This window comes from Arvicanthis niloticus, chromosome 25, assembly GCF_011762505.2.
Source record: "Arvicanthis niloticus isolate mArvNil1 chromosome 25, mArvNil1.pat.X, whole genome shotgun sequence".
NCBI classification, from domain to species: Eukaryota; Metazoa; Chordata; class Mammalia; order Rodentia; family Muridae; genus Arvicanthis; species Arvicanthis niloticus.
This window is the reverse complement of record NC_133433.1, coordinates 30126219-30151968: the sequence shown is the minus strand read 5'-3', so window position 1 is coordinate 30151968 and position 25750 is coordinate 30126219. Positions and strand designations below refer to the sequence as shown.

General features: G+C 43.5%; 1 protein-coding gene and 1 long non-coding RNA gene across 4 annotated transcripts in view; one reads left to right on the top strand and one right to left on the bottom strand.

The window, feature by feature from the left end:
* Stau2 (staufen double-stranded RNA binding protein 2) overlaps positions 1-25750 on the bottom strand; it is a 248340-nt gene that overhangs the window by 29539 nt on the left and 193051 nt on the right. The window lies entirely within an intron of this gene.
* LOC143438606 (uncharacterized) lies at positions 9159-25484 on the top strand. The gene is made up of 2 exons (XR_013107335.1): positions 9159-9278; positions 25205-25484. It is a non-coding gene; the product is annotated as an uncharacterized LOC143438606 (long non-coding RNA).

The following is a 25750-nucleotide window of genomic DNA, read 5'->3' as shown; positions in this document are numbered from 1 at the left end:
TACTTGGCAAGTAGAAAGGGTCATTTGTGATGACAGTTTTAATTTACAACACGGAGAATGGAAGCTGCTTCTGATAGGCTTTTTAAATTATATTTGTACTTAAAGCATGAGTTCCAGTCTATAGAAATCATTTTAAAGATGTCTTCCATATAGGGATCCCAAACTCTGACATCAATCCTAAAAGCCACTTGAATGGCCTAGCTTTGTCAAGGGAGCCTTGAGCAGCTGAGATTTTGCAGCTGGTTTTTGGAGATGCACCCTCACCCTCCCCTCTTCCAGGAAGCAGGGCTTTCCCTAGCAAGTCAGCTCCAGATAGGATGAGTCCCTGGGCCAGGACCTCAAACAACAACCCTACCATGTGCAAGGCTGCCACTGAAATCCAAACTGAACCTCATGCAACTCATGCAACTCTGCCCCCACATACTGCCGCATCCCACACAGGCTGCTATGCCACACCTACAGTGCTGTCACAATACTCAGTGGCTTTTTACTAAGGGCCCTGGTATGCTGCCGAATCTATGCATTCAGTAGGAATTTCCAAAACATGATTGGGGCATCCTCTTCCTTGGCTCGGCATCTGTGCTGCTCAATGTGGGCTGTGTCTCTAAGAGGAGCAGCTTCCAGCAAGCAGCTCCTTTGTGAGGCTTCTATTCTGACTACATAGAGGACTCAGAAATGCCACAAGAGCATACAGCTCCTGATTGGACTTTTCTTCTATGAGATCACTCACACAGGTCAGCAGGTACACGTCACCTTGTTCCTCTTCTCTGAAGCGTTGCCAACCTAGGGTCCTCCCAAGTCTAGTTTATAGCCTCACGGTTCTCAGTGTCTTAGTAAGGTATTTTACTAAAATACTCTGTCTGTGTCTGGAAAACACTCCCTGTCCTCTTCAGTGATTAGAATATTAGTCGTTCCTATACTTAACCAAATGAAAACGAGAAGGGAGTGGGAACAGGGGACATTGTTGTTGTCTTAGTTAGGGTTTCTATTGCCATGACAAAACACCATGACCAAAAAGCAAGTTGGGAAGAAAAGGGTTTATTTGGGTTAACACTTCTATATTGTACTCTGTCATTGAAGGCAGTCAGGACAGGAACTCAAGCAAGATAGCAACCTGGAGGTAGGAGCTGATGCAGAGGCTATGGAGGGGTGCTGCTTCCTGACTTGCTTCCCCCAGCTTGATCAGTCTGCTTTCTTATAGAATCCAGGACCACCAGCAGGGATGGTGCCACATACCACGCTTGGGCAGGGCTTCATCGATCACTAAGAAAATGTCCTACATGCTTTGCCTTGCAGCCAGATCATATGGAGGCATTCTCTTAATTGACGTCCCCTCCTCTCAGATGACTTTAGCTTGTGTTAAGCCAGCACAGTTGTTCTTTTGATGAAGGTGGTTTGGGGAAGGTCACTGTTCTCCCATTAGCAAGAGACATGATTTGATGACTATTAGTTTGAGAACTTTCTCCTACTACAGGATGTCATATCTAACCACTGCAGGTGAGGCTGGCCAAACAGCAAGTACACAGGCAGGGGTTTTGAGGAGAATGTTCTAGCAGGGGGTAGAGGTGGTGATTACTTCTTCTTCCTCCTTCTCCTTTTTCTTCCTCCTCCTCCTCTTCTTCCTCCTCTTCTTTTTGGAGACAGAGTCTCTCTATATAGTCCTGGCTGTCCTAGAACTCACTCTGTAGACCAGGCTGGTCTCAAACTCACTGAGATCCACCTGCCTCTGCCTCCTGAGTGCTGGGATTAAAGCCCCTGTGGATTCCTCAGCTGTTCTGGGGGTGCAATTCTTGGTTTGTACATAGCTTCACTTTCATGTTTCCCAAAGTAAGGTTACAAGGAATGATACTGTTTTAACATGATCCAAGGATATACAGGTCACCTGGCACTTTCAATGTGCCCCTGAGAAAGGCTCATTTCACTAGGATCATCTAAGTTTGGGAGATTGAGATAACATGTACATATGTGCATGGCAGAGCACAGATGCTTCATGGGCTGGTGGCAAGGAAGACATGACAGACTGTTTCATAATTTCCTGGTAAGGGCTGGATTTAAAATACCTGTGCAGAAGTGAGTAGTTAGATGGAAGACAAGCCTCAGAGGATAAGAATAGATGCCCAATTCAACCAATATTATTGCATAAGTAAGGCTCACACTCACCTGCAGCTGCAAGGGACTCAATCTCAGCATCCTGAAGGAGGGCTTTGTTTTGGATCATGGTCTACAGCCTGAGTTGAGGACTCTGCCCAGTCTTGAGAGCACACCAAGGAGGATCCCAGCTCCACTGCCCATCCTTCTGCCTTTGCTAACAGTTGTCCATTCTCATTTCCTCCCTGCATCTTTTCTCATCGATTTACAGTCAACGTTCTGCTCACACCAGCTAATAGTGAACTTTTAAAGTCAGTGAATGTACAGAAGACTGTCTTCATGTGTGCTACATTTCTGACCTCCAAGCCTTGCCTACATGGCAACTCCAACAATCTGTGTTTACAGTTGTTTCAGTAACTGTTCTACTGCTGCAAGGAGTCAGAAAGCCTTTAACTGGGAGCCTCCTTACAGTTTCCGAGGTTGAGTCCAGTATCACCATGGTAGGAAGCATGGTGACACACCGGCTGCTGGGGCAGCAGCTGAGAGCTACATCCTGATCCACAGGTCAAGGCAGACATTGGGCCTGTTGTAGGCTTTTGAAATTTTGAAGCTCAGCCCTAGAGAGGCGCTTCCTCCAACAAAGCCAAACCTACTACAACGAGGCCACACCTCCTAATCCTTCTAACCCTCCTCAAATAGTGCCACTGCCTAGTGACTAAACATTTAAATATATGAGCCTATAGGGGCCATTCTTATTCAAACCACCACAATAGTATAAGGCCCGACTTGCTATGACACTTGATAATATTAATATAAAAATGAACAATTTATTTGAGTGCCTCAGACCCTGTGGGTTCTAGAGTGTGAAGCCTGTAACAGTGAAGGAAATTGGTCTGAAAGCTCTTTTGATGAACTGTGACCTTGATGGCCATCAAACTGAGAAGCAATGGGGAGTTTGTTTTCCTTCCGGTGCCGCTCTGCCTCTCTCCTTGTCTACTAGCATTTGTTGGGGGCAGAATGGACAGTTGGCAGTCTTGATGGCTTGACTTCCAGCCACGTGATCCAGTGCTATTATATAGTAGCCACATGACATTTAACAGCACAACAGAGCAAGTACTACTTAGTTTGATGTTATTTTGCATCTTACCAAAGGATATGTTGGTCTTTGAAAATGAAAATGGCCACCAGCCTTTAGGTCTAGCAGTACCTTTCTGACCCTCCTCTAACCAGTGTAATACAAATGAAGATATGCCTTTCATCACAATGTTGTCAGGAAAAAGTAAGATTTTCCTCTGTGTGCTTATTCCATTGCATGTGTGCCTGTCCTGAAGGGTGAATAGGGTTTATGAATGAATTTGTGAATTCCAGGTGATGGTAGAGGGCACTGCTTCCTGATAAAGACTATAGAAAAATAAGTCACTGTAATTATTATGTAGGCTTACGACACAAACACACACTCACATTTCAGGTTTCTAGGTTTCTCTTAGTTTATACTCTCCCCACAACCTCACTAAATGGTTATTTTATAGATGTGCAGTCAAAATTTGGGACTGGTGCTTTCATGGAACACATGCTTAGGAAGAGGAACTGAGACGCCCACTCCATTTGTGAAAGAAACTTTTGAGAAGGACGTTTCCTTTGGTCCTGATTTATCCCATATATGGGGTTAATATGAGTTTGGTGTCTGCAGAATGATCTCTGCTCAGTGAACAGCTGCAGAGTCCTCAGTTGTGGGATGTAGGGTGACATAAGGGACTGACCTTATGTCTCTGGGGACTGAGTGAGCATTTTTCATCTTAACTTTCTGAGCAGGTTCATTAACCTTGCATATGCAGAGACCAGGAAGTGGGGGGGGGGTTATGGGCAACATGGACTTCAAGCTGAAGCACTGTGATTTTTTCCAATGAAGGGCAGATCTGTTATGAAACGTCTGGAGTCCACCTGCTTTTTCTCCTTTGACAGAGGGATGGTATTTTTTGAGATACTTAGCAAGCTGTCAGAAAATGCATAGTAATTTCTAGCTTTGGGATGAAAGCTTTGCAGGATACTGCCTGAAGCATGAGGCCTGTATTCTATATTTTGTTTTGTTACATACAAGCTTCTGAGAAACTGGTTGTCACTGAGGGGCTCCTCAGTGTCCTGCACTCCCACCCAGCTGTAAACCTGGTTCTCAGACGTCTCCATTTCTCCTGGAATCCTCTTTGAATGGCAGGAGCTTGCTGTGCTTTCAGAGGGTGACACCTACTCTCTATTCTCCGTCTCCTTGCTATCGGCTTTCAAGCTTTCTGGGAAGCACTGTTATACTTCTGTGAAGAGACTCCAACTGCCAATCTGAAAATATTCTTTGAAACCAGTAACACCAGGTGCTCTGTTCAAGAAGCAAGACAGCAGCTTCATATAATATACAATGTAATGTTTGTTCACAGCAGCAGTGAACATTCTCTCTCTCTCTCTCACACACATACACACACACACACACACACACTGCTGCCTAAGTTGTTCAATGTTTCTCTGAGATTCTATGAGCTTCAGGAGATGCAAAGAAACTATGAAAAAAAAAACATCAAAAATTATGCAACTAGGAGAACATTTATAAGGAATTCTAAGCCGACCATCGCTTATAATAATATTATTAGCAGTATTAGCAGAAAGGAAGGTGGGAAGTTAGAGGAGTCCTAGAGTTTGTATGTAAATGATCTCCTTCAGAATAATAAAAGACAGGCTCCCTGTGAGTAATCAAGGAGCTGTGGATTTGATTTTGTGATGCTCATATGACAACACTGCCCGTGGGAGGTTGCTTCTGTTTGATACTATTTTCCTGTTATTATTTTTATGAATGAGACAAAAACAAATGCACAGTACTACTAATCAACATGACACCTTCTACTCTTGCTGAGAAAACTGTTCCTGCCCTTTGGACGTTTTTGTGCAGGTTTGTTCACCAAAGGGCAAAGACCTGAGCAGAGAAGTCAAGAGAAAGAGATGAGCCCCCCCCCCCAGACCCCCATCCCACACTCACAGACTGCATGGGTCTGACCCCTCCGTTCCCCATCCCTTTGGGAAGGGTGGCTGAGCAGATCTGTGGCACACACTTCAATGTTATTTTTCTTAAGTACTGGGAATGGAATCCAGGGACTTTGCACATGCAAGGCAAGTGTTCTACCACTGACCTAGATCCTCAGTCCCAATGTTAAACAATTTAAACACAGAGTGAACAATTTAATTACTTTGTATATGCATGGCATGTGATAATGATGGTTTAGGCTTAATTATTTACTAATCTTTACAATTTCTGTATACTTTGTCTTTTGAGACAAGGATCTCATTATGTAGCCAGGGATGTGTTAAGCCCCTGCCCTGTTTCCTGAGTGCTGACATCATAGGTGTGAATCATCATTTCTGGCTTTCATGTTCCTTTGTTTTTCAATAGACCAGTTTTTAATGGTCCCTTAGCAGTTTCTACATTCAGCAAAAATATTTTGGCTGCACATTATGTTAAACACATCTTTACTTGTGCTTTAATTAATTAATGTTTCGAGACAGGGTCTTACCATGTAGTCCTGGCTGGCTTGGAATTTGCAGTCTGCCCTGACTGCCTCCCGAGCGCTTGGAGTAAAGCACGTGACCCGTGTTCAGCTCCTTACTTGTTTCTTAGCCTAAGTTTGGATGGCTGCACGTCACTTCCCTTTCGGTTTTCGAAGAACATCACCTTAAGGTTTCTTCCCCACCTGCCCTTCTCAGGGGTGACCACTCTCAGCATGACGAGGCCAGCACCAAACACCACAGCTCTCAGGCACCCTGACTCAGGCAACAGCCCCCTTCTCATCTCTCTGTAGGGCCTCCACTTTGCTCTTGCCTAACTCTAACTTTCACTTTCTTGAAGGCAGGTAATGCTATTAGGTCTATGCCCAAAAGCTCTTGCCTTAAAGGGAGAGAGAGAGGGAGAGAGAGAGGGAGAGAGAGGGAGAGAGGGGGAGAGAGGGGGAGAGAGGGAGAGAGAGAGAGAGAGAGAGAGAGAGAGAGAGAGAGAGAGAGAGAGAGAGAGAGAGAGAGAGAGAAGAGTAGTTTTAATCATGGGCGTGTACCCATTGTGTCAGAATACATGTACATCTAGTGCCCACAGAGGCTAGAAGAGGGCGTCAGGTCCCCTGGAGCTAGAATCACAGGCAGTTGTGACGGTGCTGGGAACTGGCTGGTCTCTGCAAGAGCCCAACATATCCCGACCATCCTCTTAACCACCAAACCATCTCACCATCCTCATGGCTGCCACCTTCATCTCTTGACCAGACCATCATACACACTAGAGACACCAGAGAATATCATTTAGCATTCTGCCTCTGAGTACAACCTGACTGGCCATCCACGAATCGCTGCTTGGAACAAGGATACCAAGCTCCAGCTTTCTCACTCAGTTCCTCAGGTTCAGAATCACGAGCTATTCATTCATTTTTTGTTGTTGTTGTTAATTTCACATTCTGTCCATCCGAACACAACTACAGAATATACACTTGGCTTCCTTCTTGCTGAGTTGGTTCCTTAAATAAATAATTTCCCAGCTATTGCATCTCCAGTCTTTGTAATAAAATTCCTGCAGAGGAGAGGTGAAAGGCCTGGAGCAACGCCTTCCTCCCTTCGGCTGACTAGAGAGGATGAAGGCTCTGGGCAGGATGAAAGAAATAATCCAGGACAGAAGCCAGGAGAGAAGGGGGTGGAGGGAAATTTAAGCCAGTGTCAAGAGGTTTGCAAATGGAAGAATGTGACATAGAAGAGGGAAAAAGAAGCCACCCTGGCAACTCGAACCATCTTTCCTTGAGGGCCCCTTCCAGAGTCACCGCCACCAATTGATCCATTAGGCCTCCCCGCCCTCTCCCTTTGAACAATTCAGTGCTGTCTTCCTTCCAGGCCTCTCGTTGATTCTCTGGGCCTTGTGTCTTTCTGTGGCCTCCCTCAGGTCACCACCCACTCAGCCTGTAATGAGCGGTGTTCAGCTCCTCTCTGATGTCACGCACCTTGCTGAATGACAGCGATTCAGAATGGCTGTTCCATGGCCTGCACACAATGCCCCCTGGGCATAGCCAGGCTCCGAGAGTCCTGTTATATTCCGAAGATCTTTGTGTCATAGTGACCCCCCAGCATCAAGCCTTCTTCCTCTCCTCTTTCATGTGTCTTTCAAGCCTTGGGCATAACCCAAAGGGAAGGCTACCTACCTTTCAGGATCCAGGCCTTTTCTGAACTGCCAAATGTGAGTTCCTGTGGAATGTGCAAATGTCTAGGATTCACCATTAACTGAAACCATATGTGTTTGTGTGTGTGTGTGTGTGATACAAACACACACAGTTCATATATATCTGCAGTAGTACTGTGGGAAGGAACCTTGAGTTTAAATCTTTGCTTTCCCAAGCTCAAAAGCCATGCTTATTCTATGGTACAAACTAAAGTTATCGGAATCAAAATCTAGCATTGCTCAGGATGTCCTACTATAGTGAGATACAAAAGAGAGCATTTATCCTTTTTACAGGAATGTGGGGGCAGAGAGGATGAGTGACCTGCTCCCAGATCTGAACAATGGCAGAATCGGGAAGAAGCCACTTCTGCTCTGTTCTGAACACTTGGCTTAGAAGTTAGAAAAAGTGTGGATGAGCTGGGGACACAGCTCAGTGGGAAGCTCTCCCAGCCTCTGTGGGGGCCTGAGTGTGGCCCCCAGCACTGCAAAGAGAAGGGGAGAGGTGGTCTCTTACGTGTGTTCTCTTAGGGAGCATGTTTGACAGAGGGGAAGAAGGGAAAGGCATTGGGGGAGATGAGATCATAAGAGGAGGAGGAAGGGATGCAGTAGGTGGGGGTTGGTGCATGTACATGGATTCTGTCCACAGTCAGTTAAGAAGAAACAGAGAACAGGAGCTGAGAACAACAGAGGGGACACAGACCAGCAAGTTATGGATTCCACTATGCAGAACTCGAAATATTCAAATCGAGGCTCCACGAAGGGCTAGGCTGGAGCTGGAATGAAAGCGCTGTCACCCAGGTAAACTGTGAAGCAGCCAGGCAGACTTAGACGTGAGCTCACAGATGCTAGGATGTCTTCTTAGTTTATGTAAGGTTGGCCTCACTTAGCAGGGATCTAACTGGCCATTTGAAGACCGAGCCTTGTGCCGAGTCTCTCAAAATGCACAGGCCCTGTGATTTTGGATAAGTGACCTAGCTTCTCTGAACTTTAATTTCCCCTGTAAAAGTAGATCAGTTCTCCTTGCCACCAATAAACTCAGAGTTGTTACAAATGAGCACATTCAGGATTAAGTGAAAGTGTCGGGCAGTAGGTATTAGTTTATGTCTCCATGGCAAAACTAGGTCATAGTGGCAGCCATGGCTGCAAGGGAGTCTGGGAAATAGCTACTAGCTTCCCTCAACTATTTTTTTTTTTTTTTCCCCGAGCAGTTCTTGCTATCTTGCTCATGCTGGACTTGAATACACAATCCTGTCTCAGCCTCCTGAGTGCTCGAATCATGAATTTAAGCCACCACGTCTTGGTTTTGCTTTTGTCCATGAAGGGAAGAGCTCAAGGTAGAAAGGAATTAGGAAAGTCTCTGGATTAGTCAGTATGTGCTAGCCACCTCACTGCTGGTAGGAGCAGCACATGCCTAACCAGATGGGAGAAAGCATCACTCAGCAGATGCACAGCCCTGAACAGTAAGATGGGGTGGTGGATCTAATCCAGTAGAATAAAAGTGATAGACACAGTGGCATCACCCCCATCCCCAAACACACAAACACACATTGGCAGAACTGGCCAAGGCAGGACTCCTCAGGCTTTCCTAGGAGCAGAAACACACTGACAGCTTCCAGCAAAGCTGGATGCTGGTTACTTTGAGAGTCTTGGTTTTCTATTCTATGGTGTCACTGTTAGCTTTTTACATCTCTACCACCCATCCACGAGGGTAATGTCTTCCAGCTTCTCTCATTGTTCTCTGGTGCTGGTTAAGTGTAGAGGCTATCTCCCATGGCTTCTCTGATTTCTTTTTCCCAATAGCTCTAATCCGCTTAGTTTTCTCAGATTCCAATACTTGGTTACTACTCCCGTGATTAAATAAGATGCTGTGGGTGTAGCTCAGCGTGGAGCATTTGCCTGACCTGCACAAGGCTCTGGGGTTGAGAAGAAAGGGAAACAGGAGCAAGACATTTAAGCTGAGACACAGGTGAGTGGGTGGCGCTCTGCTGGCCAGAGGCTATGTGCCCTGACTGACTGGAGCCTGCATGAGACGCCTCAAACCACATCTGTCCATGTTACTCGTCTGCCTGATTTCAGCGGCAGGCTGACCCCTGTAGTGGACTGAGGGGTGGGGGTGCAGCAGGGGAAGGGGAGACTGGCTGTTATCAGAATGTGGTGTGGACAGGGTAGTGGGGTGTCCCAATTGGGTGGAGAAGGACAAACTTGTCAAAACACAAGAAGAAAACTGACATGCTAAGAAGAGATGCTACTGTGTTTAAAATAAAGTCACAGAAAGCTGTGTGGTTGGGTGACACCCAATCAGAACAGTGTTATTGATGGACTAGCAGAAAGATCTAACTGCAAGCCATGCACCACAGCCAAGGAAGGTGGGGCAGACAAAGGTGAACAGGACTCCGGAGGGTTCACCAAAGGGAAATGAAACATTGGTCTCACACTGAAGCATAAACCAGGCCAAACTAAAAAAAAAAAAAAAAAATTAAGTCTTTGTTTATGTTTTAGTGAAATACTTGTTATCTTTGGTCCCATGTGTTTAGCTATGAAAACACTATTATAAAACTACCAACAACAGCACACACATACAAACACACACACACACACACACATACACACACACATGCACACATATACACATACCTATGGGAGTGGGGTATGGGGAGAGAGAGAAGAGAGAAAGAAAGAGAGAGAGAAGGGAATCCTTATTCACAATCAAATACAACTGTTTTTTTTACTGAAAGAATTTTTGAAGTTTCTTTAAAGGCCATTTAAAATACATGATTCAATGTGCTATGTTTTTAAAAAAATGTTTTATGAATTTTATACCATGTAGTAAGGGAAATCCATTTAATAGGGAGATACAGTTTTCAACTAAGTTGGTTCAGCATGTGTGTGTGTGTGTGTGTGTGTGTGTGTGTGTGTGTGTGTGTGTGTGTGAGAGAGAGAGAGAGAGAGAGAGAGAGAGAGAGAGAGAGAGAGAAGACAGAGGGAAGCATGTTCAGCTAACAGACAAAGGAGACAGAAAAGCAGAGTGCACCTCCAGCTTTAATCTGGGGTCGCTGTGCATGCCATGCTGTGGGCTCTTGTTTCACCAGGGAGAATTCATTAAGTACAGAGCAAGTAAATAAAAATGAGCTTTATTAAAAAGAACGGGTATAATTAAAGGTATTGGTGAAAAACAGCCGGTTATGAAGGGGAAATGACTCAGCAGCAGCCTTAGGAAAGGAAACCATACGTAATAGACTCTTCTCTCCGTTTTAAGCTGTGGGGGTGGATGGCAACATGATGCAGGAGAGGTGCTGTATAAAACTGCCATTCTCCCAATAGTGGAGACTGATGGTGTCCACAGCGCTGGCAGCTCTGACGAAGGGGACTTGGAGAAAGCCCATGACTCAGGCTGACATGCTGCAGATGGCTAGAGGTGATTTTCATGAATACTGCCTTGTGCAATAGGCTAGGCTCCCCTTGTGCTAAACTGGTAAGACTACACAGTAGAGAAAACACATAGAAGACTTGCAGAGTCTCGTGCCAAATGGTAGGCTGTGGGGCAAAGTGCATATGTAGTCACATGATGGGTCATGCACATTGCAAATGGCAGCAGCGTGGCTGTGCAAGATGTGGTTTACAGAATCAGCCTACCCAAGGTCACACAGTCTTAGCTTAAGTATGAGGCCATTATCCAGATGACTCAAGAGAAGGTAGTGAGCAGACCCTTGGTTACAGGGGAACTCTGGCAGGAACCAGCCCATGTGTTGGGCTGGCTTTAGCAAGGAGCCTCAGATCAGTGTGGGCTTGAGATCTCAACTATGACTGGGAGACAGTGCAGCCTTGGCTTTGGGTTTGCCAGTAATGTTGGATTGCTGAACCACTGCCTGGCCTAACACCTTAACATAACACCATCGGAAGGATTAATTGCTTCCTACCTGAAAAATAAAATTACAAGGTGGCTCTGAAGGTGTGCCAAGCCCTAGAAAGCCTAGAACATCTTTCCACTAGCCCCCTCAACCTGGTGACAGGGACATCAGGAAGAAAGGAAGACTTGGTGAAGAAGAGCATTTATGACAGATGTTTCCAGCATAAGAAATAAGCACAGCTACAAACCAGAAGGGCCGTTGCCATACGCTGCGATCCACACAAGCTTCTCTGCCTATCTTGGAGTTGCTAATGAAATACTGTCTGCAAGGATAATTTATGGACTATATATCTTTTAATAACTTATTGTGGCATGTGGTTTAAATAATTGAATAATTAATTAAATGTGGTAATTAAATAATTAAAACAGACAAACCCCCTGAGAAGCTTGACGAGGAGGCAGCACCTAAGGCAGGTCTTTATCCAACCCCTGAAGGCTGTAGGTACTTTCTCTTAAAATTCCCACCCACATCTACTTAACTTTGCCAGAACTGCATATTTTGGAGCAGAAAAAAAAAAAAAAAAAAAAAAAAAAGAATATATATATATATATATATATATATATATATATATATTACCTTTAAAAATGTGAGGCTGGATGACCACATTTGGGGAATGTGCCTGTACTGAACCTGATCTAAATGCTGTCAACTTACCATGGTACCCAAGGAAAGGGCACAAGGGATATTTCTGAAGCATTTGGAACTTCCAACGGCTCCTACCCACGGTCTCCCTACAATAAACAAAAGCCAAAGCGAGCTGGCAAAGGAGGGGTGGGCGCTCAGCAGTGGGCGCTCAGCAGTGGGCGCTCAGCAGCTTAGTTCTGGTGCCGTTCGCACAGGAGGTACACACTGTTCAGTTATGGGTGTGTTGTGGGAAAGAGAGAAATAGGATGGCTGGCACTTAAGTTAATCCACTCCTTTTGAAATTAATAAAATTTAGTCTTCCAAGATGTGAGTAATTATGCACTGGAAATGTTACATTGTGCTGGGAATCTCCCTGATCGACAAGGATGCCGAGTCTCAGCAGACTCGGGAGTAAGAAGGCACCCGGGCAATACCACCCTCAAGCTAATGACTAAAAAATATAAGTACATATGAGGTAATCATATATGGAATAATATACAGCAGTGAAGATGGCTTCGATGACACAATTATCTACAGAAATTATACTGAATGATCAGTGCACAAAGCAGTTTTACTTATGTAAGGCACAGAATCAAACTAAATGATGTCATCTGAGGATAGAACAGTAAGACCCTCTGGGAGTGCATCCGGGATGCTAGTGTGCCTCCTGATCCATACTGAGAGCAAGGGTGTGAAATACAGCATGTGCCTATCAGCTTTTCTGCTTCCATTCTGTTTCAGGGTAAGTTTTACAAGCTGGTCCAACCTCCTGTTGACAGGCTTCAGTTAGGAGAGCTTTGCTGGCTTTCAGGTTTTGTCTCCATAGGTCAGGATGCAACCAGTGAGGAGAAACTCCATTTGCTTCAGAGACTGACAGACAACTCGGAGGATGTAACTGTTTCCCTTACCATAACTTATTGGTTCCATAAACATATCTGGACAGCCAATGGATTTACAGAGCTATGGAAACTGATAACTCATTGGATAACAGTTTAGAAATCTGGACTTTGTTCCTTTTTTGAAGTCTCTTAAAAATTTTGTGGAGCTTTCATGCCTTTTATATGAGAAACCTCTAGAAATGTGAAATAGAACCAAGATGGCCCAACCGGGGAAGACGCTTGCTGCACAGGCCTGAGTTTGACTCCTGGAACCCCCACACACAGCATGGCATGGCCTATGTGCACACATCACATAAATAATGATGATAATAATGATAACAACAGACAAAGGATTTTCCCCAGATATGTGATTGGCTCTGATTTAACACTGGTGTGGAACCATGGAAGACTCCTTTTATAGATAAGCCTTGGGATTCCCAACGAGCTTGAGTGACATGCAAGGACCACATGAGTACTGAGAAACACACTGCAGACTGGCATCCAGGCTCCCTGACTGCTAGGGCTCCCTTTCCTTTCCAGCCTCCTGCATTTCATTTCATTGGTGATTCATAAATCTACAAACAATCACAGGATGATATAAAATTATGTGATGGAAAACTAAAAACTTAAGCCATTGTGATATTCATATATTCTAATGAACAGGGCTGACACATGATGAATTCCTTACTGACTGGGGAGTTTTAGAAACTGGATAATGGTTCAGGATCTCATACATTAGTGATATTGCTGGACTGGTTCTCTCAAATTAGAAATCATGTTTATTATTATTTAATGGAGCTTTGGAGATTACTTTGTTTTTGTTTTTATTCAGAAACACATATTAGTGTTACATGGTGTATACCTACAATCTTGGGAGGCAAAAGATGAGTCAAGGGGACCTCTCAGACCCTGTCTCAAATAATCAAACTAATAGAAAGCACACATTTTCAGAACAGTACAGAAAGATCTCTGGGCACCCATCACAATCAGGCCCTTAGGCCTCACCCACAGACCTGAGTCACATTTGGTTATGTTAGAGATTTCGCCTTGAGAACACCCGGTCTTTCATATCATTTAATAGCCTATTTACCTGCTGTGGGTCATTTCTATTTGCCATTATAAATGATCACCTGAAACTGAAACTGTATTTACTCATTTCTGCTCTGTTTCTCAGAAGCTATCTGGCTTTCACTTTCTTGCTAAAACCAAGCAGTTCAGAGTTTTCAAATACTCCAGCTTTGTGCAATGGCTAATTCCTGGGAATTGAAATATTTAGACTAAAAACCACATTTCCTTGATCAGGGTGGTAGAACATTTATGATCTGATTCAACATGTTTCTAGTAATAGGAAACGAAAGATTACACTCAGGCCTTAAAAGCAGCCATCTGTGAAAATGAAGGGACAGACAGTGGTATCAAATTCATTCTCATCCTAAGCCTCTGGGGTGAGTGGGTCTAGACTGTACTTTCCTTTCAAATCTGAAGAAATGGTTGCTTCTCTCATGACACTCACACGCATGGCTGATCTGCTGGCCAGAAGCCCAGGGGACATAAGAAGCCAGGGACATACAAATGCCCACAGAGATGTGCAAGTGCTCGGAGTTCAAATGGACTAAAGCAAATGACAAGGAGAATCATTGTTAGCAGAACATAACAGACCTGCATCGCTTCTATCCCAGCATGCACTAGAGGCAATAAGCCAGTTATAGTTTCGTTCCCTCTGCTTTCCTATACATTCTCAACAGATTTTAAGATAACTATTTACTTTAAGTCAAGGGACAGTAGATTTAATAAATGATACCATAGTTCCTAAAGCTGACCATGGTGCTCTCTGAGGGCTGGAAAGAAGTTACTGGTCAAATTCACCTGAAATTACTGGTCATGTCTCCCATCAGTGTACAGACGTCCATGTCGATGCTGTGAACCTTCCCTGCCTTGTTTTTAAGCTTTCAATTCCTTCATCTAAAACAAATTATATTTTAAAAAAATGATACTTTAAACATTTCTTTTTATAGAAGTCCAGTGCTACAGGGCCTGGACAGATGGATGCATAGAAGAGGTTGGTACAGGAGCCAATGGTGTTGCGGTCAGTTCCAGGTGATCACACACAAAGGTGATGGGCTAAACTGGCTGATGGCCATAGTACTAGCCTTGCTGACCAGAGAGCTGAGCTGAATCAATTCTTTGAACCTTATTTCCTTCTTTTGCTCTATTATAAATGAGAAAAGTTTCAAGCCCACAGTTACTCAGGATGGGATAATGAAGCCACATGAACTCGGGTTCACCTTCCACAACTGACAGCTCCCGGCCAATCTTCACCACAGTTCCAAGTCCTTGGTTAACTTAAAGCAGATCCCAGCAACTGTACTATTTCATTATCTTTCTCCCCAAAGGAGACCATCAAAAAACGGAACCAGGGAGAGCAAGATTTCTCAGTAGTAAGAGTACTGTGCTAGCCTGTGAACCTGAGTTCCACACCCACATGAATGGGAGAGGGAGAGGGAGGGAAGAAGGGAGGGAGGGGAGGAGAGAGAGGGGATAGAATTCAAAGACTAAAAGCATCATCATATTGTCATACCTAAGAAAAGTTGACAACAAGCTTCCTTGATGTCACTAAGCATTAGCCATTCAAATGGCCCTGACCGTCTATTGCTGGTTGTTGAAACAAGGTCTCTATGTATACCTTCCTGGCTGGCTTTGAACATGTTATTTAGACCTGTCTGGCTTCATACTGGCAGCTCTCCTCCTGCCTCTGCCTCCTGAGTGCTGAGATTACAAGTTTTGTTTTTAAAATTTTCAAACCATTTTTTTAAATTTGTCAGTATTTTAGACACATTTCTGTGTCCGCTTAAAAATTAAACACAAGGTAGAAAAGGAAGTTGACCAAGGAGATCCCAGGTTCTTAGCTTGAGGTTGGATTTCTGAAGCTGCCCTCTGTCTCTCTGCCTCTGACTGTGTGAGAATCAACATTCGACATAAAACCAGAAACTGCAATGCAGGAGAGCAGAGCTGGATGAAGCCATCACTTAAGAAACTATAGTTTTAAGAGTGATCAACATCATAATCAATGGCAAGTAGAAAGTTTGAGCAAGATATCTTCCAATAAGGGTGTGTTTAAGTACTGCTTAAGATCCACTGTGTAGACCTAAAGGGACACTTTACTGTGAATGTTTAGAGTGAAATGTCATACTCCAAAAGTTCTGACATTTAAAGAAACATGTTTGGCATGCATGTATGTCTATACACCAGTGTGTGTGTGTGTGTGTGTGTGTGTGTGTGTGTGTGTGTGTGTGTGTGTAATGCATGTATGTCTATACACCAGTGTGTGTGTGGAGTGCATGTATGTTTATACACCAGTGTGTGTGTGTGTGTGTGTGTGTATGTGTGTGTGTGTGTGTGTGGAGTGCATGTATGTCTATACACCAGTGTGTGTGTGGAGTGCATGTATGTCTATACACCAGTGTGTGTGGAGTGCATGTATGTCTATACACCAGTGTGTGTGTGTGTGTGTGTGTGTGTGTGTGGAGTGCATGTATGTCTATACACCAGTGTGTGTGGAGTGCATGTATGTTTATACACCAGTGTGTGTGTGTGTAGTGCATGTATGTCTATACACCAGTGTGTGTGTGTGGAGTGCCCAAGGAGAATCCCAGGTCCTCTGGAAGAGCAGCCAGTGCTCCTAACATTGGTGACATCTCTCCAGCCCCAGGTTCTGACATCTTCCATTCCCTCTATCTGTTTCAATATGAAAATGGATGGCTCCTGGAAGAAAACACCTGAACATCCACAGGTGCCTGCTTTTGCCTCAGTCACCTTCCCATGGCTTTCTTGGCTCTGATCCCTGTGTCTCATCACATCTAACACTCACACCTCTTGCACAGCCTCACATCCCTGGATCCTCTGCCCCTGCCTTCTTAGCCTTCTGGCTGTGCTGGGCATCTCTCCATGTGAACATGTCTTCCTCATGCCTCTGTGACTCTGCTTCAGGCACAGTAATTTTTATTTATCTAATATACAATGCATGACAACTTGCAGTGAAGACATAAATCGCATTAAGGAATAAGGTCATTGGTTTTTCAGTGCTCAGCACTGAATTGTAGATGTAGCTAAGGACATGATTTCAATAGGGCCTGGCAAACACAGACAGTATTATCCATTAAGTTTAGTGATGGCTCAGAGGGATTTTGTTGTGATATGAGACTATTAGTCAGAATTTAGAAATACAAGAGACATAAAGAAATGAAAAAAGGAGAGCCCAATTTATGCCTTAAAAAAAAAAAAAAAAAAAAAAAAAAAAAAACCCAAATTACACATGCAGAACTGATACACAGCTGTGGGTGGCTACAGAGCAGAGAGACCAATTGGAAAGCCTCTCCTCCTCATTGCAGGCAACGCCTAGGAGAGGCTATAATCACAAACTCAAATATGATCGGTTTGCCTTCATCAGTCTTTGTTACTGAATCAACACAAAATCTGTGGGAACCAATTGGCAGTATTGGCCAGCAAAGGGGGACTGGATGCCATGAGCAGCCAGTCGGTCACTCAGGCACAGATGCTGCAGCATGTGTGCTCGGAGCAGCAGCTCCCACATATTAAGAACGAGACATTTATCTGCCACACACACACACACACACACGTGTGCGGCACTCACACATGCACAGCTCCTAGGACAAGAAATCTAATATGACTGCTTGGGAGGTTTCAAGAACTCACTTTTCTGGTCTCTGCCCTCCATTCTGTCAGAGTGGTAATGACCAATTGCATTTTGTGTTAACCGGCATTTCTTTTTCTTTATAGTCTTACCACATGCATTTTAGTTTTGAACCCTGCACTTCGAGCCAGAGCTTGCAGGTGAAGGCAAAGACAGTATTGCACCACTGCCATTGATGGAGGGAGGGAGGAGCCCCCCAGGTTCAGGTTCTCTGTGGATTTGCAATAGACCTATGGGGTCACTGTCAGGTCTAGGGCATGTACCAGAAGCCCATGTCCCAAAGGGCTGTGGCACGGTGAGGGCTGTTAAGAATCTTCTGCTTTAGTTTTTTGCTGTGGTAAAATCCGCATTGTGTGAAACTTGCTATTATGACTATTGTTAAGCACATCACAACACTGGCTACCCACTGCCCACCCCAGTACTATGCTCATCTTTCAGAACCAAAGCTGTAATCAGTGAGGACTAAGTCAGTTTGTCTGGATAGAGCTGACTCCTCAAGGGACCATGCTGTTTCCATGACTTAGTTTTTCCGCTTAGCCAAACATCCACGAGGCTCATCCATGCTATAGAGTGTGGCAGAATTTTCTTTCTTTCTTTCTTTCTTTCTTTCTTTCTTTCTTTCTTTTTTTTTACATTGAACATTTCATTGTATGTATGAAACATATTTTGTTATTCATGCATTCATGGACATGTAGGATAAACTCCTACCTCTTGGCTACTGTGACTAGTAGTTATAAGTACGGTATATAGACAGCCACCCAAATTCCAGTTTTCATTTCCTTTAGATTAAGTACACACAAAAGGAACCACTGGATAACAGCTGTACTTTCCTTTTTTTTTTTTTTTTTTTTTTTGAAGTCTCCCTATTTGTTAATGGTTTTTGATTTAATCAATGTGGCAAAGAACATTCCTTGTATGACTGAAGCTAAAATTTTTGTGGTTTGAGTTATAGCCTAGAACATGGTCTGTGCGGAATACTGTACATGTCCTTCAATATAACGTTATATTGAAGGACACGTGCATGACACTGTTCAGTGGAACCTACCACCAGCAGCACTTCTATCAAGTTCATCAACAGTGGTGGGCATGCTATTTTAGATTGTTATTGATTTTCTGTCTACATGTTATATTCAGTAAAGAGAGTTGACATCTCTGACTATAACAATAAATTTGTTCATTTTTTTCCTTACTGTTCTACTAAGTTTTGCCTTCTGTGTTTTGAAGCTATTATTAGGTGCATAAAGATTTAGGACTTGAGAATCAAGTACACTCTCGAGAATCAGCCCATTTCTTAGGAAATGATTTTAGTTCTGATGATATATATATCTGAAATCTGTCCCATTAACAGTTCACTTTCTTTTGATTTTCCATGAGTATCTTGGAATGCAAATAATATGCACAGAATAGATAATCATTTCTGTGAAAATTCCAACAAGAATCATATAGCTGAAGTATTAGAAGGTTCTCAGCCTCGTTGTGAATGTAGCTGAGTTGACAGAGTTCTTGTCTGGCATGCATGCATGACTAGTGCTGCATAAACCAGGTGTCACAGGGCACACCTGTAGTCCAGCATTCAGGAGGTGGAAGCGGGAGGAACAAAAGTTCAAGGAGGTATCAAGTTTAAAGTCAGCCTGGAAGACATGCGACCTATCCATCTTGAAAACTAACAATAGTAACAAGGTTCTGAGGACAGTAGAGACCGACCTCAATGGGAGAATATTTGTCTACTGTATGTGAGGCCCTGGGTTCAATCTCCAGCACTGTACACAAAAACCTTTAGGTGGTTGAAAAGATGACTTCAGGGGCTGTGTGGAGCTTCCCTGAGCCACTAGCCTCAGCATGCCCTGAGAGTTTCTTAGGAACACACATCTCATGCTCTCCCTAGCAATCGACAACACACCTGAGAATCTGGAGGATGCCAAGCAGGAGACATTGCCTGGAGTCCCAACTTCTGGTTCTAGGATAAATATTTGTCTCAAAATAAGCTCAAAAAAGTACTTCTTTGGAGGGTGCATGGACACTCCCTGTAGTTAGGAGCATGTTCCTACAGCCCCATTCTGAAGTAACGTCACTCCAACCGAAGACCAGTTTCTGTCAGTTGCACACTTGACCTGCTGACTGAAGAGCAGATTCCATACGCACACAAAGAACTAAAATCCATTGGACGCTGAGCTATATGAGGCAACATGCAATGTTTTAGCTGTGACTTTTAAAGGTAGGAAATACTGCTGTGGAAACACACTAATGAATTTTCATTGCATGTGATGAGTGAGTCTTGGGAATAAATCAGAGTTGGGCCTTAGTCAACAATTCCCTCCTCTTAGAACAACTCTGTGGGGCGGACTCTTTGTTTTCCTTTGAGCCTAGCACTACAGTCCCTACTGTGCTGCTAGTCTGTGTGGAGACTACCCGGGCAGGTAGGGTGTTTTCTCCCTAATTTAAGTGTATTTTTATACCTGAAAAGATGCTTTCGCCACGTCTAACCTGTGGTGGGTCTAACACCTTTCAGATTGGGCTGGGCTGGCTCCTTACCTGTTCTGCATTTCATTTGATCTGTACTGTACCCTGACAGGTGCACGGCACACACCTCATTAGAGGCAGCTAGAATTGCAGGGCTGTGTTCTCTCTGCAGGGATTACGCATGAGTTGGCAGATTAACACTGCGAACCTCAATCCTGGAGAACTGTTTGTACCTTTAGCCACTGGGTGTAACTTAATTATTAAGCATAAAGAGGAGATTCCTGGTGAAGAGAGCCCCCTTTTAGTTGAAACTTAATACAACCGAAAACTAAACAAGTTAATGCAGTTAGTACCCAGGACATATTTCTAGGTATGACAAAAACCCAAAGGAAGAGAGTCTTTGCCCTGGTCCTCTGAAAACTGACTTCATGTAGATACTTCCTACCACAAACATCTGGTGACAAGGACACCCCTCACAGTCACAGAAAGTCACTCAGACAACCACACATTCTCTAATAGAGACTACTTGTGCTACGATGGGCTTAAGGTTATTGTTGGAATTTGATCTTGTGGTGCCAGAGATGGAACCCAGTCCCTCACATGTATAGGCAAGTCCTTAACACTAAGCCCCAGTCACCGAGTGACTGGTTGTGGTGGGGATTGAACCCAGGTCTCATACATGCTGGCATGCACTCTGCCATGGTGCCGCACCTTCCACTTTGTAAGTTTTACTTTTTTAACAGTGACCTTTCATTCGAGCCATAGATAAATATACTACTAAAACCAAATCATTTTCCCAGACTGAAAAACTAAGTATGCCTCATTGTGACATAAAAATTTTACTAAATACAATTGGGAGATGTGATGCTTAATTTTGAGCCCATTAGCTGATTGGAACTATCCAAAAGTACAAGTCAACAGCCTCGCCTGCAGGGGCGCTTTGGGACTCATCTCACTCTGCACTTATCAACAGGCATGGGCGCTACTTGAGCAAATGAGGTGTCTTAAATCGGTGGCTTTCTTCTCAAAGAAACACAAGCAGAGCTTCCAGACCTCTTGTGAGTTCCTTGTATCAGAACCAAAACCAATATTTAATGTTTGCTTTATACCTTCCACAAGAATTTGTTTGAGCTCTGTGCACAGTGTGATCAGTGGCCAGAAAAAAAGCACGAAAATCTAAAGCAAGGAGACACTGCAGGGCAGAGCAGGTGGACTTCCTTGTCTGGTCTGTCTGTCTGTCTGTCTGTCTGCCTCTCTCTCTCTCTCTCTCTCTCTCTCTCTCTCTCTCTCTCTCTCTCTCTCTCTTTAGTAGGAAAAAGATGGAGTGCTAGAGAAAGTATTTTCAACAATGCAGACAACACCTTCAAAAGATTCACTTGGCTTAAAAAATTTTTAACATTAAGAGGAGGCAGAACAAAAATTAAGTCAAAAATTAAGAAGATGAAACAAAATCCTCACAAGTCTCTGTAGACACCCACGGGCAAGCACCGACCTGGTTTGTCAAAATTCAAATTAACTTCCCTTAAAATCCAATTTATTTGTGACCATTTAGACAGCTCCTTGCTATGCTTTCAAAGGTGATTGGTTCAAAGATTAGTGACTTTCTGGATATTGGATTTTTACACCTTTGAAATCTCATCCTTCTGCCATATCCTATTAGCATCCAGGCCAGGCTGCTTGGTGCAGAAAAAGCTCAATCACCTGTGATGATTAAGTTTCAGAAATTGAGCGTAAAAACATATGAAACAAGAAGAGCCATATAAACAGACTGCCAGCGGGTATTAGAGCATCACAGCACTGCTTGGGTAAGAAAACACGCCTTGAAGAAGCTGGCACAAGGAGAGCTGATGAGAGGGCAGGCAGAGGAAGCAAGCTGTTGGGATAAAGAGGCATTCCAGCAAGGCTCCAGGCAGGGTACCTAGGAGGTGTGGGTGACTAACAGCTGGGACACCGGAGGCTCTCCAGACATGGTCTCATGGTGCTGTATGGTCCTCTAGGTTGACTGAAAGGCTGTTTAACTAATGGTCCTTGCTCTGAAGAGCTCTTTTCTCTTAAACACTAAGGACTGAGCCCTGCTGTCAGCAGGGAGCATTTTCACAGGTAAGAGAAACAGTCCTCCCCAGAGTTAGTCTCCATTTAAGAAGAAATCAGGGCTCACTTCCAGTGTCAACAATTTAGCAAGTGACATTTCAGACAAAGACAATGACCACCAGCTCACTGGCTCCCCAAGCTCACACTTGGGATATTTCTAACGAACGATACCATTTTACAAGCCAACAAGATGACACGGTATACAACGCTACTTTCAGATTTTGATATTTACGAATACAGAAGCTGTTTGGAAGCCACGCCAGCACTGCAGCAGGGTACAGACCTGCAGCTCACATGAACACCCCTGCAGTCAATCATGTTGCTTGATTCTCAGTCTCACTGTATTTCTATTGTGAGGGATTACATCAAGGAAGGAGGCCAGACAGATAGGGGTGTAGTCTTATTCTTTAAAATATTTTTTTAAAAATAGAAACCTTGCAGAGTAGTACTTAGTTAATATTTTTTTTTTTTTGAGGTATTAATCCTAACTTTATCCTCCTGCTTCAGCATCCTGAGTACTGGGATGACAGGCATAGGCTGCCCCAGCCAGCAACATATGCCTTTTTAATATACTAATTCCAATATACTGAGGGTTAAGTGATGCCCTACCAAATCCACAACAATAAAAATATGTCCAGTATCTTGGTTTATAAATGGCTATAGTGCCAATACCCAGTCCCATTTCCCTGTTTATTGTTTATCTTGCCATATATAAGAAATAACCTGGGCTGGAGAGATGGCTCAGTGGTTAAGAGCACAGACTGCTCTTCCAGAGGTCCTGAGTTCAATTCCCAGCAACCACATGGTGGTTCACAACTATCTATAATGGGATCCAATGCCCTCTTCTGGTGTGTCTGAAGACAACTACAGTGTACTCACATACACACACACACACACACACACACACACACAAACCTACAGGTTTTTTTTTGTTTTTTTTGTTTTTTTTTTGTTTAGAAAGAACCTGCACTTCCTTGGGCTGTAGTAGGCTCACTGAATGGTTTTGAAAAGTCACTCAGTGCTGGAGAGCAATCAGAAATGTAGACACTAGTTACACTGGATATTCATTTAAATTACATAATAATAAGATAAAGATTGATTGGTCTGGAAAGATGGCTCCACAGTTAAGTGCTTTTGCTGCTCTTGAAGATTATTTTGGTTGGATTCCCAGAACCCACATGGCAGCTCACAATTTCTGTAGCTCCAGTTCCCGGGATCTGATAACTTCTTCTGGCCTCCCTGGGCACGAGGCTTGTATGTCATCAGACACTTATGTAGGCAAAACACACCCACACACAACACAGAACAAAATAATAAAAACAAAACAAAAAAAGGATTAAAAACTGACCATGACAAATGTTAAGAGAAAGAACTTTGCAGAATTTAGTTTCTCCAGACTGTAATTACCAGGTCTTTGTGCAAGACCTAATTTAGACATACACATTCTAATCTGACAGGCAAAACAGTGGCACACAGCAGCAAGCAGACGAGAAATACCCAACAGCTGGATTCCACCATGAGTTCCTCAGGCCTAGCAGCTGAAATTATAGGCAATGTTTTAAATAATGTTTATTACCCTGTACACATGCACCTGTATGTGTGTGTGTGTGTGTGTGTGTGCGCGCGCGCGTGCAAGCGCATGCCATATAATGCTTGCTGGCTGGCCTCGTATCTGCTATGTAGCCTAGGACAACACAGAACTCGATACTTTGCTTCAGCCTCCCCAGAGTTGACACTATAGCCCTAATCCTTTTCAACAATTATATTCTTGGAATTTTAAGGTCAATCATTTGCTATAAAATTACTAAATTTAAGATAGCACAGAAGCCCAGGTTCTAGTCTAGGACAAGGAAAAATTCGCACACTTAAAAGATGGCGTGCTGTGTTTGGTGTGTTGGAAACACCTGATTCTAGCAAGCAGGAGACTGAGGCAGGAAACTCTGGAGTTGAAGGCCTCTCTGTCTCATATGGACTTTCATGATAAGACTCTCAAAAGCCAACAGCAACAAAAATATTCACATTCTGCCTTCAAGGAGTTCATAACTGAATTACCACCCGGCATCAGGAGTCAAGTGCAAGGCTTGGAGGGTCAGCGACAGAAGAAATCTTAGCCGGCAGGACATGAGAGGCATGCTGTGAACAGAGGTGGCCACTGCGACTATGCTAGGTGATGGCAGGACAGCCATGTCCAAAGAGAACAAAGGAAGCAACTGGAAAAGCCAAGAGGAAACTAGGTGGTTTGGCCAAAGCAATAGACTAGGCTGATGGAGTTTGGGGAGTACTGCTCAAAACTGTGGCTTTTAGAAGAGTCTACATAGGGGCAAGCAAACATAGCAGAGGCCAGACCACTTTCTGAGTCAGTTACCCACACTGAGCCAACAAGTCACACGATACAATGCACGTCCTTCCTGCAGACTTGTGAACTCAAAGAAAACAAGAACTGTGGTACCTTACAGATTCATCTCTGGACTGACATAGCAAACACAGTTTTTGTTTGTATGAAAAAAAAATAGCTAAATGGACTCATTAAAAGTAAAGAGAAAATTAAAATTTTGCTATTAGTATAGCTATGTACATATGTATGTATATGTATAGCAGGCACCTGTGTGATATAACTCAAATACATAAGCACTCAAATAACCCAATGCAATCCTTCCTTCCTTCACTACTCAAAATATCATATAACTAGAGAAATATTAACAAACTACATGCCAGGACATGATGCCACAAACTTGAAAAGTAGTAGAGACTGCTTTGCATGTTATCAACGAGCAAGTATTTACATAAAGGTAAAAGCCATTTCATCAAACATGACATCTAGTTTTAGAAAATTATTTTTTAAGAAATCTGTCATTTGTATCTGCTTTTAAAATCAGATTGTCTTGGGCTGGGTGTTTATCAGCGGTAGAACATGTATGGGCTTAACACATCTGAAGCCACAGGTTCAAACTTGGGCACTGTAAACAACCAAGAAGCAAAGCGAAGCAAACAAAACAACCGAAAAGGGTAGAAATAAATACAAGAAACGCTAAAACCGGCTGCAGACAGCTGTACCTAAAACTTCACATTGTCCCTTCTCATTTTGACATCATGGTGATGACACTAAGCTCTTGCCTCCCTCTCGCGAGAACACCTGTGCCCATTAGGCATAGAGAGCTTTCTGTGGGTGTGTGGAAATGATGCAAAGAGTTTTTTTTTTTTTTTTTTTTTTTTTCTGCAGAAATTAATTCTGGGAAAGATCTTGAGACCTCAAGGCCCGAAATGGAGTCTGGTGGATTGGTGGAGTTGAGTTCCGTAAATGAGTCTTGATTGGTGTGGAAGAGATGTAGGGTGTTCCCTCTGCCCGGACATTGGAAATAAAAAAAGAGAGTGAGATGCACCTGGTGCATTTTCTATCTGAGGACATCTCAGCAGCCTCCACCACAAAGAGTGATGGCTTTCTCCGCTTCTCACTATAGCACTCTGAAGTGTCTTATTTGATAAACAAGGGTGAAGACCAAGTTCCTGTTTATTGTTCATTGCCTCAGCTGTGCCTGATTCTGCCTGCTGTGCTGTGAAAAGGGATGTTTCTTGTAATTGCCCACATGAGGCATCTTGGCACATCTTAAAAACTGCACACATAACTGTACAAGGCAATATTAGGCGTTCTTAGTGACACTGAAGAACGATTGATGGTTCTAGAAAAAGAATTAGCTTGCCATAGGTTAACATTTGGTAATGCAAATAAGTAAAATAAACCCTGAAATTTGGGATCCAGGAAAGCAGG